Source organism: Delphinus delphis, chromosome 15 (genome assembly GCF_949987515.2).
Source record: "Delphinus delphis chromosome 15, mDelDel1.2, whole genome shotgun sequence".
Classification (NCBI taxonomy): domain Eukaryota; kingdom Metazoa; phylum Chordata; class Mammalia; order Artiodactyla; family Delphinidae; genus Delphinus; species Delphinus delphis.
In genome coordinates this window covers 11,620,460-11,635,644 of record NC_082697.1, presented here as the reverse complement: position 1 = coordinate 11,635,644, position 15,185 = coordinate 11,620,460, and the positions used below count along the sequence as shown (strand labels likewise).

The 15,185-nt window shown below is 40.7% G+C and overlaps 1 protein-coding gene across 6 annotated transcripts in view; it reads right to left on the bottom strand.

The window, feature by feature from the left end:
- B4GALT5 (beta-1,4-galactosyltransferase 5) overlaps positions 1-15,185 on the bottom strand; it is a 96,552-nt gene that overhangs the window by 39,729 nt on the left and 41,638 nt on the right. The gene's annotated exons all lie outside the window — the stretch shown is intronic.

The following is a 15,185-nucleotide window of genomic DNA, read 5'->3' as shown; positions in this document are numbered from 1 at the left end:
AGAGAAATGATATAGAAATAAGTTTGTATACAGCAGATAAAAACTCTCAACTGAAAATGATTAATGAAGCAATTATCCTAGAAATAAATTGTTTTCATCTCACAAATAGCTAACGTTCAGATGAGAAGTTGCAAACTACACACAAATGTGTTTTGTTTGGCCTATCAGGTGTCTTCCGGTTTTCCTTTCACTTTCAAACTGTGAATTAACTGCCAGAGAGTTTAGTGGTTAAAAGTATCAATTTTGGAGCAACTACCTAGGGATAAATCCTAGTCAGCTGAATGACCTTGGGCAAATTACTTAACCATTCTGTGCCTCAGTTTCTTCATCCATAAAATGGGGATATCAATATCCCTACCTCATTTAGGATTAAATGAGTTAATATTCGTCACATACTAAAAATAAAGCCTAGAACATAATAAGCACTATATTTACTTAAATATTTGCTATTATTATTCACAGAAAAGTCCAGATTTCTAGATTTTCTTGAAATATTGGAAGATCTAGCAAAAATGGACATGCAATTCCCACCTTAATGCAATCATCAGGTGCTGAGTAGCCTAGTGGCTCTCTCCTTTTAACAGAAAACACCTTTTTAGTTGACTCTAATCCTCACCAGGGCCTGTCTAGTGCTTACAGACACCAGCATTTGAGTTTATACCCTCTGATCTAAACTGAAAAAGGAAAATACATTATAAAATCAGAATTTCATTGTTTCCACCCTCCAAGGAGTTGCTTTTATATTCATTAATTTATTAATCTAACCACCCATCAACATTTACGTGTCTACTACGAAGCAGTGGGGATCCAAAGACATTAAAATGGGACTACAGCTTAGTGTTTAAGAGCCTGGCCTCCAGAATAAGACTACCTGGGCTTGAGTGCTGGCTTCATCACATGGTAACTGAAGAACCTTGGTCAGGTTACTTAGACTCTCTGTACCTCAATTTCCTCACCTATAAAATGAGGGAAATAACACCACCTACCTCATCGGGTAAGGAAAATGAGTAACAAATGCAAAGCTCTAAGACCAGGACCTTGTGTATGGCTAGCACTCACATGTTAGCTTAGAATTAATTTTAATTAGAAAAGAAAAAAAGAAAAAGTTGGTCCCTGAACTGATGGAGGCCACATACCGAGAACATGAGCATGCAAATCAATTATGTGCCATGCAATATTAGTGGCTCTGTAACAGAAAAAAATCAAGGCTTATGTGTAGACTTAAATGACATACTGAAGAGCCACTTGTTCGAATAATTCTATCCTCATTCCCCGGTAAACAGAGAGGAAGCGAAATGGGGTAGGATTAGTCTTTCATTCATATAAGACCAAGGTCTGAGTCTGGACCCTGCACAGCAGTGTGGTCTTAAGATCAAGACTGAACTTCTCACAGTCTTGTGAAGGTTGGATATAACAAATGTCAGACCCAAAAGTTAGTGATTAGAACAGAGTGGCCCTTTGCTGAGTCACAGTTATTATTATTTTCATGAGCCTTTTGTTTTAGAATAATTTTACAGAAAAATTGTGACGATATTACAAAGAGTTCCCATACAATTTTTCTTTTTTATCCATATTGTTATTCTGATCGTGAAGAGAGGTAAATAACTTCTAGGCTACCTTGAAAACCCATGGCAACAATGAGGACTACCACTCTGGGAAAATCCCAATTTAAGCACTCAAAGCACCACAGCACATCAATAAGCTGATTTCACAAGTTTGTTAAGATGTGTCATGGTTTAAAGGCTGACCTGAGTAAGAGGCTATGATGCTCACCACAGACCTCGCTACACGTTCTCCACGTGACCATCTCCAACAGGAGCTTCAGCAGGTGTGCGGGGTATCCCCTCAACCCGTACCACAAACCCAATGGCTTCAAAAATTCCTTTTTTCTCCAGGGCCCATCCTAACATAGTTACTTCCTAACCAACCAGAAATAAAACTCTGTGGCCCAAACAGACCTGCATTTGAAAACAGCAGGCACAGCAGCGGCTGGGCTCTTGAAGGTCAGGTTCTGAGTGGCCATCCAGAAGGCTGTGGGCTGGCAAAGGCAGGGGAGAAAAATGTTGGCTCCAAGCCTGGACCCTAGTGCTCACGGAGCAATGAATTACTTGTTCTATTCTCTTATATCTGACTCCTAGCAGCTGCCTATCATAAAGGTAATGTGAAAAATATCATTTTAAATTTTACAAAATAGAAATTAGGGAACTCAGAAGAGACGTATCCAGACAATAGCTAGAAAAGTGGGAAAACAACAGCTATTGTCCCAGAAATTGAATGCAGTTCACACTAACATTCAGACCAATTTTTTTTTTCTTTTTTCAGACCCACTTTTAAGAGCTCTCAAAAACCTTATGTCATAGACGTTTCTGGATAGTTTTTAAAGCCTTTAAGAGTAAGAAAAAAGCACCCTCTGAATTGAAGCTTTAGAGTAATTAAGGTGGAAAAGCTGCTACAAGATATGTGTGCATGAAAGATGGCAGCATTTGAGCACCGCAGCGGGGTTTCTCCTCTTCACCGGTGCTGAGCTGCTGCTATAACAATCTTCTCTGACTCAGCACCTAAGAGGCACGATGGGAGTACCATAAAAAAGCCATGCATTATTAATAAGAGCCTTGGCATCAAAGCAGAATGATTTGGAAAACAGGGAAATGTCTGCAGAGAAAGAGTAGCAAACAGCTTAAATCATTTTTGCCAGTGTCAGAAATGTCCACTCCAACTCACTTTTCTTCTAAGCTGTCTTTTCCACTTTTAACCCTTAGTTTTAGCCCTAATTCTGATCTCTTTATGCCCTGTGTCCCTTAAATTCCCAGTGGTTATTTACATTCTGAGTGGACTTCTCTGTGTTAATTTGCTCCTGTCAAGATTAGACTGTACATGTGTTAGATCACCGTGAAACCAGAGGGCAACAGTACTGCTCTGCAGAAGCCCAAGGAGACACCACACACGGGCTGGACAGTTACTACCACCTGAAAGCCAAGTCTGTCTTCTCATGTGACCTAAGCTCCAAATTCACAGCAGGCAAGCTAATGGTGGCAAAATCTATTTACTCTTATAACGGTTTTAGGGCCCCAGTGTCTACCATCAAATGAGCAGGCAAGAATGAAGTTGGAAGTTAGTCCAGTGGTGAAAGACAGTAACGGGTAACTCAAAATTCAATTCCACTTCTCTGGTAATATATCCAATTAGGAAAACTAATCCCTCCTCTCAGACCAGTGGCTCTCAACCAGGGGTGATTTTGCTCCCCAGGGGACAGCTGGCAGTATCTGGAGACATTTTTGGTCGTCACAGCTGAGGGAGGGGGTGCTATAGGATCTCGTGGGTAAAAGGCCAGGGATACTGCTAAACACTCCACACTGCACAGGATAGCCACCAGCGACAAAGAATTACCCAACCCGATATGTCACTAGTGCCGGTATTGAGAAACTCTACCTTAGACAAATCATTTAATTTGTTTGTGCCTAACACTTACTTTTAAATTAACCATTAATATTTTTAGACAAAAAGCATAGTAGTAATGTACAAGTAAGTTTATTAATGTCTGGTTCGCTCTTAGATTTTTTTTAAATTAATTTATTTATTTATTTTGTATTTGTTTGGCTGCGTTGGGTCTTCACTGCTGTGCACGGGCTTTCTCTAGTTGCGGCGAGCGGGGGCTACTCTTCATTGCGGTGTGCAGGCTTCTCATTGCGGTGGCTTCTCTTGTTGCGGAGCACTGGCTCTAGGCACGCGGGCTTCAGTAGTTGTGGCTCATGGGCTCTAGAGCGCAGGCTCAGTAGTTGCGGCGCACGGGCTTAGTTGCTCCGCGGCACGTGGGATCTTCCAGTACCAGAGCTCGAACTCGTATCCCCTGCACTGGCAGGCGGATTCTTAACCACTGTGCCACCAGGGAAGCCCCCACTTTTAGATTAATAAACAGATCATATTTCTTTTCAATTCCCTTTGAACTGAACATGTCTTCCTTTATAAATGAAGCAAACACTAATACCATCTTTTCTACAACGTAAGGAAAAAGCACATGAGCAAGATTTATATAAAGTAGTGTCTGCTTCTGACTATTACTGAGTAGCTTACTGTAGACCAGGGATTCCTCAGAGAACAACTAGAAAAGCCAAATAAAATACAAAAAGAAAAAAGTTTGAAGACTTTGGAGAGTTGCTGAGGCAACCAGGACTTGAGGAGACAAAATCCTGGGGAAGGGAGAAACCCTTGGCGGTGAGCCACACACTGCAGTTGGTTTGTTCCTCCAGGTATTCACCAAATCTGGGTACCAAGAACAAGGCTGAAGAAGCAGGCAAACAGTCTGGGCACAGGACTGAAGCCACTACTAAGAGGCAGAGAAACCAGGAGAGCTTTTGGCAGTTATCTCAGGTCTAAGAAACAAAAATGGAGACTTAAGGGGTCAGTATCCTAATGAAAAGAACTGAGCCAGTTTTCCCTTTACGAGATTTTGTAGAATCCCAACACTGCATAGGTCAGGGGGCTAAGAAACCAAGCCGAAAGCCTCTGAAGAGCACAGCTGGGTTTTTTAATCCATCCCACGTGCTGAGGAGACAAAGATTAAAGTTCAGGACACACCATGGAGGAAGGGCCATGGTAAACAGCCCAGGTTCTCAGCTGTAACTCCTGCAGGGCTACTCCCTAAGAGCAGGCAAAGCAGAAGTAAATGGAGCCTTACAAAAACCACACCCTAGCTTTGGTCCGCCCAATAGGATAAATGGGATCAGCTCTCATCCTATTTGTGTAGCAAGTGAAGTGAGCCTTCTCTAGAAAAGAATAAAATCATGTAAGGCCAACTACAATTTTTTATACACAACATCCAGTTTTCAGTCAAAATTACCAGGCATGCCAAGTGGCAGGACACCAGATGACTGAATATCAAAAGAAGAACCAGACAATAGGAAAAGACCCACAGGTGATCCAGGTATTGGAGTTATCACTCATGGGCTTTAAAAATAAGTACATTCGAGAAAAGAGAGGAAAAAAATTAAGAAAAAAGATGGGGAGAAAAAAGAAGAATTTCACCATAAATGGAATCTATAAAAAAGTATTGGGACTTCCCTGGTGGTGCAGTGGTTAAGAATCTGCCTGCCAACGCAGGGGACACGGGTTCGAGCCCTGGTATGGGAAGGTCCCACATGCCACAGAGCAACTAAGCCTGTGCGCCACAACTACTGAGCCTGCACTCTAGAGCCCGTGAGCCACAACTACTGAAGCCCGCACGCTGAGAAGCCCACACTCCGCAACGAAGCGTGGTCCCTACTCACCGCAGCTAGAGAAAGCCCGTGTGCAGCAATGAAGACCCAACGCAGCCAAAAATTAAAAAAAAAAAGTATCAGATAAAAATTCAAGGGCTAAGAAATTAAGAATTTAGTAGACAGGTTTAATATTGGATTAGATATAGCAAAAACGAAAGGAGAATTAGTGAACTAGAAGTCAGGACAATAGAAAACATCCAGATTGAAGTTTGTAGAGTAGGGGAGGAGAATAGAAAACTACAGGTTTGTACTGAGCACTAGCCTTAGAAAGTGCCGTGGCAAAGTAGTGTTTATGTACCCACTGGATACTGTATGTAGAAACGAACACAGGTGCTACCTTTGACAATTATTCAGGATTTATGTTACTTGCTCACATCCAAGACAGTACAATAATCAGAAAAATAATCTTTGGACTTAAAGAGAAAGACTGTGAGAGCTTTAACACAGTAAAGATGGAGAATCTAACAATTCTTAGCTTGCTCTCTATCAATCTCAAAGTTAAAATGATCAAGTCAGTGGTCAGATTCAAATGGCTCCACTTCTGCCCTATGGTAACTAGAACCTTAAAGATACTAATTTATGGGACTTCCCTGGAGGTCCAGTGGTTAAGACCCTGCCTTCCAATGCAGGGAGCACAGGTTCGATCCCTGGTTGGGGAACTAAGATCCCACATGCACAGCAGTGCAGCCAAAAAAAAAAAAAAAGATACTAATTTATAACATTTTTAACCAATATTTTACTATGAAAATTTTCAAACATATAGCAAAGTTTAAAGAATTTTACAGTGAACACCCATATACTCACCATCTTGATTCAACTCAACTTTTTTTTTTAATTGAAGTATAGTTGATTTACAATGTTGTGTTAGTTTCTAGAGTACAGCAAAGTGATTCAGTTATACATATTATTTTTCATATTCTTTTCCATTATGGTTTATTATAGGATACTGAATATAGTTCTCTGTGCTATACAATAGGATCTTGTTGTTTATCCATTCCATATATATTAGTTTGCGTCTGCTAATCCCAAACGCCCAAACCAATCCTCTCCTGCCCCCCCTTACTCTTAACTTTCTCATCAAAAATACATCCATCTATCTATCCATCAATTCATCTTATTTTTTCATGCATTTCCAAGCAAATTACAGAGATCACTATATTGCCTTCTAAATACTTCAACATACATGTCATTAATAAGAGACCGATATCCGTATAAATACTCTCCTTTTGGTGTAAAATTCCATAAAATGAACAAGTATACACTTGCTGAGTTTTGACGAATGCACACACCTGTGTAACCCAAATCCCTATCAAGATATGAAATACAACCATCACCCCTGAAAGTTTCTCAAGCCCCCTCCTAGTCAATCTCCATGATCACTTCCCCCTCCTAGAACAAGTGTTACTTTTAACCCACTATGTTACAGAACTGCATTTTAAACATTTTCAAGTCTCTAGTGTAAAGAGTGAATCTTAGAAAAGTAATGTTTAAAAAGGACAAGCATTTTCATTATAAAATATTAAGTGGAAGCACATTCCTGAAGTTAAATTTAATGTATCTATACATGTAAAGTAGGAAAGAAAGTGACATCTTTCAATTCCTATAAACCGACTTAAAGTGTGGTATTAGTAATAGCTAATTTACTGCCAGTATCTTTCAATGTAATAATATTTAGCTCTGAAGAAGGCACATTGATTGGTATGTCCAACATATGTAGCCATTATTTAACAACTGTTCTTGTTTTCTGAAATTCTACTTTTATGAATTCATGGAAGCACAAAATATTCTAGGGAAGAATCCTTACTTTCAGACTTCCATGTTATCTGTAATTTACATTCCTTAAATATTTGGCTTTCCTTTCTGCATATGACCAAAGTGAATCTTTCTTGGCAAGAATGGATTGCTCTCTCTGCTGTGAACTGTAGTTACCTGGCATTATCTAGCAACCAGTTAATTTAACACAAATTAACAGATTATGCCTGTATTCTGGTCCTAGAATATTATTAGACAGATAGCAGATAAGACCTAAGTAAGTAAGCGATCAAATGGTGCTAGCTGAACCAGGCAAAACTTCCTTGAGAATTAATTACTATTCTTTTCATTTCTGAGATTTCCTATAGGTGGGGAAATATGAGTCTTTCTGATAAAAGTGAAGGTGCATCACAATCAGCCTGCTTTAGGCATTACTACTGCATGAAACACACACCAAAGAACGTTCTTCTATGGCATATGGTAAAGTCCAGATTTTCTTACAGGACTGAAAATGTGACAGTCACTTTGCCTCTAGATTGTTTTAACACTTTAATTATATAAAACTGTACATAATGTGAGCTCAATTATGTTTTTGAAAAATTACACACATACCAAAAAAAAAGAAAGAGAAGAAAGAAAGAGCACCAAAATGTTAATAGCAAATTATCTTTGGGTTGAGATTTTAAGCTGTCTTTATTTTCTTTATACTTTGCTGTATTTTCCAAATTTAAACAGTGAATATATTAGTTTTATAATCCAAAATACATACTTAAAAAAAAAATAATACAAAAACCCTAGCAGCAACTGACCTGTAATGATCCCCATCTCACTCTGATTACAGTGCCCTTTGTACCTGTTTTATCTTTCTGCTCACCCCAAAGATGCATATAACCTGGTTCTCCCAGCAGCAAAGCACCTTGACATCCCACTTACCCCATGTTTGTAAGGACAACAGATGGTAATTCAACTGTTTTAAACCTATGCCCCCTACAATCATGCTTTCTCACTATCTTTGGTATATTCCCACCTGCCAAGTTTTTTTTTAAACTTATTCGCTGTAGTCTGCATTATAAAAACAATAGGTATGTTGAGTGTGCTTTTTCTATTTATACACAAATGTCTCTCTGCCTTATCCCCAACCAAAAAAAAAAAAATCCTGGTATCATCATATCATCATCATTCAAGGCCAACTTTATAAGAATCCCTGATAAGACTGGTGAAAATCCCTGGTAGTACAACCAGACTGGGAATCAGCTCTAGTCTTGGTATTGCCTGGGAGACTGAGTAAATCCTGTAACATCTCTCAGATTCCATTTCCCCACCTGTACAATACAGAGTTTGTTCCAGTAACCCTGAATATCCTCTTCTCTTAAGCTGTGATCCTATATGTGTGACTTAGTCCTGAAAACACATCTAAGATTACAATCTCCCAATAGGCAGACTATCAATCATAGTAGCAGCTAACATTTACTGGGCATGCTCACCATTGCCGGGGACCTTGCTAAGCACTTCACTATAGGGTAGGAACTGATATTATCCCATGAGGAAACTGAAGTAGGTACAGAATGGTTCAGTAAACTTGCCTGAAGTCACAAAACCAGCAAACTGCAGAGATGGGACATGAGCTCAGAAGGTGTGACTCCAGAACTTATTGCGGGTTTACATCTCCCAGGGGCAGGCGAATTCCCCTTGTCCTAAATAGAGCACAATGGGCCAGTACAACATAACTTGTGTTTCTAAAAGGCCTGCAAGCCAGATGATTGATTGACCATACAGAAAGAGACAGGGAGGCAGGGAGGGAGGAAGGAAAGGGGGGGAGAGAGAGAGAGAAAGGAAAGAAAGAATCCTATACCTCTGATTTTTAGGACTCTAGGAATTCTAAGTATAAACATCCTTATTATTCTCATGGTTATACATCATCAAGAAACAAGTTTACTTTCCTCACCAGTTTCAAAAAGCCTGACTGACTTGACTGTGTTTATGCTCAGATATGATTAGCTCAGTTCCATGGTTAGAGAGTAGCACAAATGCAGTCCTGCAGCTTTGCATAGAGAACAACTCTTTGCATAAGGAGTAGCCTGGGGGGAAGTTCCCCAATTCCTGACAGCTGCCTCACACCAGTCACAAGCGAGAGCTGATGTAAAGGGGGACAAAGGCACAAAGCAATTGTCTCTGTACCTGGAAAATAACTGAAAACCACATGATGGAAACCCACTTTCAACATAACAATTAGGACTTCCCTGATGGCACAGTGGTTAAGAATCTGCCTGCCAATGCAGGGGACACGGGTGTGATCCCTGGTCCGGGAAGATCCCACATGCCAGGGAGCAACTAAGCCCGTGCGCCACAACTACTGAGCCTGCGCTCTAGAGCCCACGAGCCACAGCTACTGAGCCCGCGTGCCTACAGCCCGTGCTTTGCAACAAGAGAAGCCACTGCAGTAAGAAGCCCACGCACCTCAATGAAGAGTAGCCCCCCCCACTCCCTGCAACTAGAAAAAGCCCGCGGGCAGCAACGAAGACCCAATGCAGCCAAAAAAAAACTATGGGAAAGCAGGAAAAATGATGTATGAACAAAATGAGAATATCAAAAAAGAGATAACAATTTTTAAACAAACCAGGTAGAAATTCTGGAGCTGAAAAAAAAAAACCCAACAATAAAACATAACAATTAGCCACATCATTCCATTCACCAAAAAATGATGGCACTGGATGGGCTGATAAATAAGCAGACGTCTAAACTGCTCTTCCTTAAAAAAGCAACAGACAGCTTAAGTATACTTTATTTTTTTTTTGATGTGGACCATTTTAAAAGTCTCTACTGAATTTGTTACAATATTGCTTCTGCTTTATGTTTTGGTTTTTTGGTGGCATCTTAGCTCCCTGACCAGGGATTGAACCTGCACCCCCTGCATTGGAAGGCGAAGTCTCAACCACTGGACCACCAGGGAAGTCCCTAAGTATAATTTTTAAGACCTTAATTTTCACATTAGTTTCCCAAAAGAAGTTCAAAAAGCTCTGATCCTCATACTTCAAAGTGCCTTTTCTAAGTACAAAGAGATGAACTGTGCCCAGATAGGGGTGGGGGTGGGGTGGGGGTGGGGAAGGGTTTATCTAGGCTTCACACCTACCACTTCTTTGGGCCTATTCCAGTAATACAGTCAAGCTCTGTGACCTTGAACAGTTTAACTTCTCCAAGCCTTGGTCTCCTCATCTATAAAACATCTAGGTCTCACAGAGCTAGGGTGTTAATAGGATAAAATATGAAAAACACTTCTAGAAAGGCTCAACAAATGGAAGCAGCACCTGCTGCCACTGTCTCCTTGGGAGACAGAGGAAGACTGCTGAGCTAGAAGAAGGGGAGACGGAACACAAACTACTCACTGAGATAATCACTTCTGGGAAATAGGGTTTCTCAAATACCAGTCCCTAAGACTCAAGAGGGAAGGAAGAGTCATCATAATTATGTGGGCTAAATGTCACTTTGTCACCATCTAGTTAGTGAAAAATGTGGAGTCTATAGGAAGAAATCAAGAGTAACCTGTGCATCAAGAGACACAGAAAATAGCCTAAAAAGAACTTCAGACAGCTATGGTGACTCTACTTTCAGAATGCAAAACTAGGTGACATGGTCAGGGCAAATAAAATTTTCCCCCCACATGTGAATTTACTTATCAAGAAGTTTTATATAGTGCCTTCCCCTTTTCCTTTCTTTCTGAAAAAAAAAAAAAATTTTTTTTTTCAGTCCTAAAGGAAGCTATTAGGTGGGACCAAGCTAGGTAGATGTCCGTGCCAGGGGTAGACAGGGGAGACACGGACGTATGTCTGAGCACAGCAGGATAGGGGCTGGCCTGCATGGAGTGTCAGAGCCAGGAAGGGTGAGAAAAGCATGCAACAGGGAAGAGGGGATGCCACGGTGGAGTTCCAGAGTTGAAGCAGGGGTGAGAGGAGGAGCCACACAGGGAGGACGGAGTAGCCTGGTGCAGGCTTGTAGGAATCCAAGTGGGATGAAGAGGGAAGACAGCCCAGCTAAGAGAGTTGAACTACATTTGGGGTGAGAAACATGCCCAAACAGGGACTGGACAAGAGCAGCATGCTTACGTATGGGGAAATTAATCAAATAAGTAAATACAGTAAGGAAAATGGGAGTTAGGATTCTCACTGTCAGAGAAAGGAATTACAAATATGGAAAGGGAAAAAACTAGAATGAACCCCTTAGCTGTCAGATTTAAATTGTGGGTATTGGTGTGAACTCACCATTTTCTATATACATAAATGGAGAAATAAATATAGATGTAATGTGTGGGTGTGTAAGAGTGTGTGTATACATACATATATTCCAGAGCTCTATACATTGATGAGAAAGCCTAGAAGTCACAACACTCCAAAAGCAATGAGTACATCCAGAACCAGGATCTTGACTTCTAAGTAGCCATTCTCCACTAAAAAGAATCAGAGTTTTTTGGAGAAATAGCTGATTCCAGGTCCGGGATAAAAAAAAAGCATAAAATGTGCCTAGAACACCTTGCTATCCCAGAAAGTAAGGAAGCGTTCAAGAATGAGAGGGACAGGGACTTCCCTGGTGGCTCAGTGGTTAAGAATCCGCCTGCCAATGCAGGGGACATGGGTTCAAGCCCTGGTCTAGGAAGATCCCACATGCCCCGGAGCAACTAAGCCCGTGTGCCACAACTACTGAGCCTGTGCTCTAGAGCCCGCGAGTCACAACTACTGAAGCCCGTGCACCTAGAGCCCGTGCTCCTCAACAAGAGAAGCCACCGCAATAAGCAGCCCGCACACTGCAACGAAGAATAGCCCCTGCTCCTGCAACTAGAGAAAGCCCGTGTGTAGCAACAAAGACCCAACACAGCCAAAAATAAATAAATAATTTTTAAAAAGAAAAAAAAAAGAATGAGAGGGACAAAAGGACAGATGCCAGGGCAAAGGGGTTCCCATTGGCCTAATGAGGACAGTTGAGCATGAAGGTGATGACAGTAAACAGATTAAAACCACAAGCCCATGCTGGTAATAATAAACTCTTTAAAAAGCATGGGTATAAATAAATAAATACACTGAAAAGTCTGATGAAGAAAAAGATATTTTTATAGTTTTAAAGTACCTCTCCACAAAATACATACTGATTACAGAAGGGAAAAGAGTCACTTTATGGTGGAAACACGAGGCAGATACCTCCTCAGTCAAGTGATCAGAGCAAACATCCTCAGCAATGGGACAAACCACAATCCTGTGTCACCTGACATGCATTGGAAGGATGTAATACACTTCTGTGATTTTGCTGCCAAAGATGCATAACCTGAATCGAACTGTAAGGAAACATCACACAAACTCAAAGTAAGGGACATGCTACAAAGGAGCTAGCCTGTCATCCTCAAAAGTGTCAAGGTCATGAAATTCAAAGAGAGACTGAGGAACTTTTCCAAATTTTCCTGAAGGAGACTAAAGAAACATTACAACAAACACAATGGGCGATTCTGAACTGGATCCTTTTGACATAAAGGACATTACTGGGGCAACTGGCAAAACTTGAATGGAGGTCAGAGGATTAGATGGCCATAAAGGTGAAGTATCAATGTTAACATTAATGGTTGTATTGTCCTTGGTTGCAATATCCTTCTTTGTTGAAAAACACACTCTAATATTTGGGGGTGAGGGGCATAATGTCACCACATGGTTCAAGAAAAAGTCACGGGACTACATGTGCAACTTTTCCGTAAGCTTGAGATTTCAAAACTTTTTTTAATCATTTTTTTTAAGTTTCACATATTTATACAAATTACATCATATTTTGTCTCACAGTCAGTTACGCTATAACGCTTATTTTGGAAGTACACATTTGTTCCAACACAACTGACATATTTGGGAACAATCTGAGCGTAAGTGGACTTGCATCTGCTTATGTGCAATTCCACCCATGAGTGACACCCAGAAAACTACAACTCGCTGAACAGACACACACCTATGCACATACTTCAAATGTCTACCAGTGACCTCAGTTCACCAAGTGAGTATCCCATACACATCTGGATATTACAACATCCAGTACTATTTTAGAACAACTCTCCTTCCTCCACAATAACCCACAAGTTGCAATCCTTCTGATGCCCACTTCCACAAGCAAACTTCAGGTCTTTATCAACATAAACTGCCCTACTTATGGTGTTTCGTAACCATTTAACATGTGTAAAACTGTACTGGTTTCATTAGGTTCCTTTTTTTTTTCTTTTTTAATAGGACACTAATTTAGTTTTTAAGTGTTGTGTGCTTAACCCCATTTTTCCCATAAGCTCTAGGTTTTTATTCAACAATTTTGTACAGCACAGTGATTTTTAGAAACACTTAAGTCATGTCAGAGCAGAGCTAATTGCATTTGATATAATCACCTTTACAGAAAAGAATAAATTGCATGACATCAATGGTGTCCCCCTTCTGTACATATAGGTATGGGGATCTCCCAGGTGGGATCTTCCAAAGGGCTAAAGGAAGCCCAGGTCAATCTAGAGAAGGCCATACAAACTAACTTTACATATTTAATTCCTTTAACTATAGATATAGAGTGCAAGCTGTGTCACACAGCTTACACTTGAAAAACAAAGAAAATAATGGCAATAATGTATATAATTATAGTGTGGCCACGGCAGTCCAACCTACCCACTTTGGTTTCTGCTCAGTTGATCTGATCCGTCTTTGAACAGTTTCTTACTCATTCAAAGTTTAGTTACTCTTGACAAACTGGAGAAAAAAATATCAGACTGGAGAAAAATAACCACTAAGTACAAATAGGTTTCTGAGAAAGACTTTATTTCTACTTTGTGGAATCCAATCAAGGGAGGAGACAGATCAAATACTACACTCTCACATTAGATTAGCCACACTGTTATAACATTTAATAAAACTTAAGGTTCTTCTATTTAACATTATTAATAGTATTTAAGAATGAGATTATATTGACTTGACGCCATAAGGGCTAGAATTTCCCATCAAGTTTTCCACATATTGGTAAAGAAAGCAAGTAGGTTTTCTTTAGAGCTTTCATTTCAAGAGTCCCTTGCCAGAAATAATCTTATATCAAGACACTACGTTTAGACTCCCTTTTGCAAGAACACCAGAATCATAACTAACTGCTGAACAATCATTGACAGGAAGACACTGGAACTCACCAAACAATATACCCCATGTCCAAAGACAAAGGAGAAGCCGCAATAAGATGGTAGGAGGGGTGAAATCACAATAAAATCAAATCCCAGAACCCCTGGGTGGGTGACTCACAAACTGGAGAACATTAATACCACAAAAGTCCACCCACTGTAGTGAAGGTTCTGAGCCCCGCATCAGGCTTCCCAACCTGGGGTGCCGGCAATGGGAGGAGGAATTCCTACAGAATCAGACTTTGAAGGCTAGCGGGATTTGATTGCAGGACTTCGATAGGACTGGGGGAAACAGAGACTCCACTCTTGGAGGGCACACACAAAGTAGTGTGTGCATCGGGACCCAGGGCTAGGAGCAGTGACCCCATAGGTGACTGAACCAGACCTACCTGCTGGTGTTGGAGGGTCTCCTGCAGAGGTGCCATTAGCCCCACCAAAGAGCTGAGTAAGCTCTAGTGCTGGGTCGCCTCAGGCCAGACAACCAACAGGGAGGGAACCCAGCCCCACCCATCAGCAGACAAGCAGATTAAAGTTTTACTGAGCTCTGCCCACCAGAGCAACACCCAACTCTACCCACCACCAGTCCCTCCAATCAGGAAGCTTGCACAAGCCTCTTAGATAGCTTCATCCACCAGAGGGCAGACAGCAGAAGAAGAACCACAATTCTGCAGCCTGTGTAATGAAAACCACATTCACAGAAAGACATACAAAATGAAAAGGCAGAGGACTACGCTCCAGAAGAAGGAACAACATAAAACCCCAGAAAAACAACTAAATGAAGTGGAGATAGGCAACCTTCCAGAAAAAGAATTCAGAATGATGATAACGAAGATGATCCAGGACCTCGGAAAAAGAATGGAGGCAAAGATCGAGAAGATGCAAGAAATGTTTAACAAACACCTAGAAGAATTAAAGAACAAACAAACAGAGATGAACAATACAATAACTGAAATGAAAAATACACTAGAAGGAATCAATAGCAGAATAACTGAGGCAGAAGAATGGATAAGTGACCT